Below are 6,742 nucleotides of genomic sequence, written 5' to 3'. Positions count from 1 at the left end.
TATCATCATTATTATCATTATTATTTTCCCTTCCTTTTCTGTGCTATTAAGCTGTCTTTATCTCAACCCACAAATTTTACTTCCCCGCCATGATTCTCTCCCCCATCCCACTGGGAGTGGGGAGTGAGCGAACGGCTGTGTGGTGTATGTGCCTGCCGGGTTAAACCACAACAGAGCGGATGGAGCAGAGACTTCCCATGGCATGGTGCTGCTTGTAGCTTGCTTGGCATGCTCGCGGTGCACACCAAACGTGGGTTTCGGGAGCGCTGGGTCTCAGGTCCCTTCCACAGGGAGCGGGGCTGATGCTCCCAACGCACCGCCATGCAGAGCGGGCGTCTGCGGGTCCCTCTGGGTGCTTGGCTGAGCTTCCGCTTTGCCCGGGTCTGTCGGCACTCCCCTCACGCCTCGTCCCCTAATAGAGGTGGCAAAGGTCGCCGGCTCATTAACTGCTAATCACTTTGGGCAGCGAGAGACTGTCCGCAGGAAACGCATCCTGCCACTTTCTGTCAAGTGACCAGGTTATCTGGGAACTGGGAGCTTCCCGGGCCGCTGTGCTCTCAGCAGTACGGATGGGTGCAGGGGCTCAAGGGTGCCGGAGTAACCTTGTCTCTGCACAGCGCTTGCCAAAAGCAGGATTGCAGCTTTGAGCAGAGATGCCTTTCATTAATGGAGTTGGCAGCCGCAGTCATTAATCATCCTTGTAAACACTTAATGACACAGTATGGGAAAGAAGAAAAAGTTAAACATCGGAAATGTAAAATGCTACCTAGGGCTTTTGTTTCTGACAGTATTCTATATTTACATTCTCTGCTGGGAGAAGCCCAGAATTTCCACGGTAGAGAAAAACAGTAGTAATTGCTTCGTGTGCTTAGGCTTTTCTTGAGGGGCAAGGCAGAAATGCCCCGTTTTCCAATGTGATATCTAGCACCAACTTTTTACAAATTTCAGGCTTAGGTATTGCTTGGTAGTATGCAAATAAGTGCAGTTACAAAACTCTGTATTTGAACATTATTTAACATAGGAGGAAAATCTTTGACGATGCTGCGTTGGGGACCTTGAGGTGCGTGCTCACTGACATCTCTGATGTGGTCTTGCATTTTTGCTTCGCTTGCATGACAGTGACGTTCTCTTCTGCTTGACATCGAGTTATTTCCCATCTTTTCTCTAAAGCGCAGAGATCTTGAAGGTTTAGAGAATTGCCTGAGGGACGTAAGGGACCCAGACTGTTTTGGGAAGTGAGTCTCAAGCGTTTGGGCTGGCTATTATGCTATGAAACGCTAGCAAGGAGTAGGTGAAAGCGATACGTCATCTGCCACCTGCTACTCCAATTCCCCCTCAGCCCCCTGGCAGATAGGTGTCAGGCAGCCAGTTACCGGCACGGCTTCTGTCATCACAAGTTTGTTCATCAAAGTACCACTCTGGGTGAAGACCGAGCAGTATGACATACTACTACTTTTTTTTAGATGCTTTTAAGTGCCTTCTAGAATTAACTCTTATGTCTGAAAACTTAAAACACCTATTTGTTTTAAGGCTGCCCTGGGTGTTATGGTGTATTGTAACACTTTGCTGCATTACTGTACCGGTTCATACCTTATTTACCAAAGTAGCTTCATGTGTTATAAATTCATGGGGTTGAGAGCAAGCGTATGGGATCAGCTTTTGTCATCACCACAGTCAGAGCGAGGAAGGGGTGTCTGTCCAGGTCACAGCATCCCGTCTGTGATATGCAATCAGGATGGCAAAACTCGCTGGAAAAGCAACAGTGCTCATTGCAGTTTCCTGAGGACTGTGAAGCTATTCAGTGTATTTTGTTTAATGCTCTCCATTAAGCTTAAGTTAATTCAGGTGTGTTTTGCTGAAGTGCAGTTTCCAGAAGCCAGAGCTGGCCGAGTGCTTACAAAGCTGGAACGTCCTCGTGGTCTGCATCGGCTCTGTGATCTCTCAAGAGCAATGAGAATATTTTAATTTTGACTAATTGCCTGCTGCCTATGTGATCACGGAGTATAAAATATTACGGTGGTATTGGCAAATGCTATTATTAGAAGTTTTGTTGCTTTCTGTTCCGCCTGATGATCCTCCACTGGAGGAGTAGCGGGGAGGCGGTTGCAGTCTGGCTTGTGCACGCTTCCTACATAGCATCTCCTCCTGCCACCGTTGGTCTGGCACGTGGGGTTGCCCTTAGGTTTGTGCTGAGTTGGGGGCTGAAACAAGTTAACGTAAGGTTTTGTGAATGAAGGGGAGTGCCTAGCTGAGGGCAAAATGTTTGTCAAGTGCTAGAACAGACAGAGCATCAGTAAAATCACGAACGTCGGTGTTGACTTGTGTCCTGTGTTTCGGCTGTGGTGGTCTTCTGCTAGCCATTGTAGCTGGGAAAGGCATGTCCCACCTGAGTTTGTCACTAGCTAGTTGGATGCTTGCTCTGCCAGCCATTGGTACCGTGCTTTCCAAAGCGTGTCCATCCTCTTGGCCAGCAACAGAAATGTAAGAAAACTCACTTTGTAAAAGGAGAAGAAAAAGCTCTGAAAGTGCAATCAAAAGGAGATAATGTCTACACCCTGACTAGAGCGGAGTCAGGAGTAAACTGTTTGTACACCTGACTGATGCTGTCTAGCACATGTGGGCGGCTTTTCTTGCTGCGTGTGTGATTATGATTTAAGGCTGATCAGTGAACGAGACAGAAATTTCTCTTGAACAGAAGCACTTCATTACGGGTTTATTTTGTGAAATTAATGAAATTCTGCGCTTTGCTTAATGTACAAAGCAGAAAATCTGCTACTGGCTTTGCTTTTGCAGTTTCTCGGTCATGTTTACATAATTAGTAAATGTTGTGAGCAGGCTCAGTGATTTAGCAGAATTGAAAGGTTACTGTTCCTGGCAATTTTAAACAAAAGCAGTAATACCTGCTATGCTGTTCATGCTCGAATAGAGAGAGATTCCTCATCTTCCTTTTAGGAAAATCTGACTTTTTTTCCTTCCCTGTTGTTAATGTTAGGACTGACGTTGTAATTGTATGATGATAAGTCTTTTAAAATGGCTGATTTTGCAGTTCTGTGCAGTTAATGTGTCGGAGTCCTGGGACCAGACTGAATCCTGTAAAGCATAGCAAACAGATGAAATGTATTGTTTTGGATAATGTACTGCCCTCCTGGCTTTTTTTCCAAGTGAATTCGATTGAATGAATTAAATTAACTTTTTCACACTTAATGATAGCTAAAGAAAAAAACTACTTCATAATTAGTTTTAGCATATTACACGCAAAGTATAAAATGCTGATGGTATTTAACTCACTGGCTTTTTGACATTAGTAACCTATCAACATACCTCTGAATATTTTTACAAATTTTGAAATTTTCTAGCAATTAGTTTAGAGTGGAATTCATCCAGTTTGTTTTGAGCACTCGTGTGGCCATGCCTCATACACAGGCTTCACAGTGAATGCCCTCCTACTCCCGTACATAGAGATGCAGCTGCTTGTGTTTTGTTGTTCGGGAAATGGGCGTACTGGTTTGTGTGCTGCACCGAGTATCAGAGCAGATGAGAACAGTTCTTGGGTACAAGGACGAAACCTCCCAGCAAACCTTAAGTGACTATTTTAGATGGAAGGGACTTTGGGAGTTTTTTTGCCACGTTGGGCACCTCCAGGTTCCTCTACTGAAAGTGTGTTCTGTAGACAATCATCATTTAGTAGCAACAAATGCATGTCCAGACATCTATTCTTCTCTGTAAGAGCAGGCTCTGAATCCTTTCTCTAGTGTACACTTAACACACACCCCAAAAAAAAAAGGTACCCTGGATTGCTCTAGGAATGTGGGAGAGTAAGGTGGAATATTATTTCCTCTAATGGATTAACCTGGTGTGCTTTTTCTAACCTGTATCATCTGTTGGGGCTCATCTTTTTTAATGGTACACGGTTACGCTGAAGTATAGTATCAAAAGAGAATGTGGAATCCGGTGTAGGGGGAATAAAAAGTTGGAGTTACCAGTTAAGTAAACCCTTCTTCAAATGTGAGAGAATCAGCAGAGTATGTTTAATTATTATTTAGCTGTTCATCTACAGGAACACCGACAGTAGTGGTAGGTACTGCTGCATCACGTATTTGGGTCTCTGGCTTGCCCAGCACTGAGTAAAATATTCACTGGTGTGTTATGCGAGTTGTACTTTGTACTGCATTTTACAAGGAAAATGTTACGACAAAGTCAATTTACGAAGTCAATTTAAATGTCTGTCTGCCAGGGACTGGCATATATAAACACAAATGAATTGGTTCACTTGTCAAATGAATGGAAACTGAGGATATTACATTTTGTAAGTGATTGAAATCCTGTCTTCTCAGTCTCATGTTCACTACTTCCAAGGGTGGCTGTTTCATTTTGCAGAGAAAAATCAGGGGATTTAGAGGAAAAAGAAAAACTAGATATGAAGGAAAAATTAGTGCCAATAAAAGCGAAAATTTTATGCAGGGGTAGTACTTAAGAAAAAGGACTAAGAGTGAAGCCAGTTCTTTTTCTGCAAAAGGAGTGATCGTTGGGGGGAACAAAGTGTAGCTGGGGCGAGAGTGGGAGAGAGGAGAAATCTGTTGCAATGGGGGAGAAATTAAAAAAGGGTCTTTGTGTTCATTCCTTTGAAATTGGCATCTATACCCAGTTGTTTACAAACACGACTGTGGATCATAAAAACAGGAGCAGGGAGCTATTTGCTGACTGGTAGACAGCAGAGTGGAGTTAGCAAAATGCTGGTGAGGTGGTGTGCTTTCCGGGTCTGCCCCGCATTTAACTCTGATTTAACTCCAGTCTCCGGTTTAACTCCAGTTTGGCTCCAGCTGCGAGTCAATTGCCATCCCATGGGTAAAATGTTCTTGCAGTTATTTAAAACTCATCTTTATGCAAACTTTGTATTACCTGAGAAGTCAGGAGGGAGCCTCAGGCTTGTGTTAGGGGATGCGGCACCCGTGGCACGGACCTGCAGCGGGGCTGTGTGCGCTTGGCAGCCCTTGTCCAGCTGCAGGCAGCTGCCTGCGGGGTGACCATGTTCACTACCCCATCTCTCACCTTTGAGGAATTCCTGAGGTATGGGGTCTTCCTGATAATACGATTCGTGTTAATACCTTCTGGACTTAATTAGCTGCTGAGTCACTGCAAATCTGTGTCTTTGTTGATGAATTATTTCTAAGTTGCTTGGTTTTCAAATCGCTTTCCTCCAAAATGAGGTCGTCTTACAAGTGTGTAGTGTAAATCGCAATTAAAGGACCTAGCCTCAGTACATGGGTGAAATAACAACGGGGAAAAGCTGACCCTTTGTTTCGGTTCACAAAAATTGGAATTGATCAATGTTGGAAATAATGGTAAGAGCTTAGTTGTAACTCCAACACGTGGCAGTAACTTTAGCAGGAGAGTTTGCCAGACACTGCTGATGAGGGGGAGCTTAAAAATACAGATCTTCCCGCTTTCTCCAGCGGGTTCTTGACTGCAATATACATAAAGCAGGAGTGATGCAGAAAGATGCAGTGTGTTTTCTGGAAAAACGTATAGGCAAATTAGATCATTGCACTACACTTCAGCTTTGAATATGGTCATTTTCTATCCTTGTTAGCTTCTTTGCCTTATGAAGACACAGTTTTGTGGGGTGGGTTTTTTTCCTGGCTTCAAGCATGAAGCTGTTTTGGTCCAGATGAAAGACTCCCAAAACTTAATGCCTTGCCATGCAGGGGGAGAGGGAGGCAGGGGAGGGACGCTGACATGAAAAGGGATGTAATGGACTTGGTGGGTATCTTTCTCCTAAAGTTTTCTGATGTAAATATTACGCTTCTGCATAAATTTAGTATAGATAATTGACTGCATCTTGCTTGGAAATGAGTACCAAAGGTTTTTTTATAGCTTCTGTGTAATTGAAATTCCAGGAGGAGAGGCCTTTGTCTTGGTAACCACATTTGAATTACTTTTTTATTGTAGCGTTAAACCGATATGTTATAATGTGAGGAGTTCAGTGTGCGTGTGTCGATAATTACTGTATTTCCACAGTTACAATGAATAAAGCAAACTCTTGAAAAAGAGCATGTAATACTTACCCTGAAAACAGGTGATCTAAAAGTTGTAGTGACAGCCGTTTGTGTTCTTACCTAAACAGCGGTCTCCTGACGAAGGTAACCTGTCAGTGCTGTAGCAGGACTGCATGCTTTGTGCATCGCAGCTCAAGCGCTTGAGCTGTGCTGGTTTTTATCCTGAGCTCTGAAACACATTTTGTATAGTAAGAAACCAATGCACCAATATGGAAATGGAAAGACTTGCAGAAGCCAATCTACAGGGAGGTTAAAAAAAAAAAAAAAGCTGCTAGAAGCAGGAGTGGATCTCCGTAGCCAGGGTGGTCGTGGCCGCAGGAGGGTCTGCTGCAGCAGGCACCTCACGCTTCAGCGTGCCCAGGTGGGAGCAGGACGGCCGGAGGGCACTGCCGTGTGCTGTGTGTGAATTGCGAGAGCTTTGATGTGATTCCATGGAAGGTATTAGTTTTACTCACTGAAGCTCCTTTGTTTTGCAGAGATCTTGATGCAGACGCCCTTTTGGATTTCTTTTTAATAATGTGTGACCCTTCACCTTTGATCCTTTGACCTGCATTACTTTGGTAACCATTTCATTTTTTTAATTTCATTTCATTTTTAATTTTGGTGTGCAAGCTGTAACATTTCATCATTTTAAACTGTAGCGTTCTTTGACTTCCCCAAATGTCTTTTTTTTTTTTTTCCCCCCC

General features: G+C 43.8%; 1 long non-coding RNA gene across 1 annotated transcript in view; it reads left to right on the top strand.

Annotated features, from left to right (window-relative positions):
* Window positions 1-6,736, top strand: part of LOC109279321 — a 37,068-nt gene extending 30,332 nt beyond the window's left edge. Inside the window, exon 3 of the long non-coding RNA XR_002086124.1 lies at window positions 6,533-6,736. This is a non-coding gene — a long non-coding RNA (uncharacterized LOC109279321). The remainder of the gene's footprint in view (window positions 1-6,532) is intronic.
* The last annotated feature ends 6 nt before the right edge of the window (window positions 6,737-6,742 follow it).

Source organism: Aptenodytes forsteri, unplaced genomic scaffold, assembly GCF_000699145.1.
Source record: "Aptenodytes forsteri isolate BGI_AS27 unplaced genomic scaffold, ASM69914v1 Scaffold16, whole genome shotgun sequence".
Classification (NCBI taxonomy): domain Eukaryota; kingdom Metazoa; phylum Chordata; class Aves; order Sphenisciformes; family Spheniscidae; genus Aptenodytes; species Aptenodytes forsteri.
Note: the sequence above shows the minus strand (reverse complement) of the source record. Positions and strands in the feature narration are given on the sequence as shown.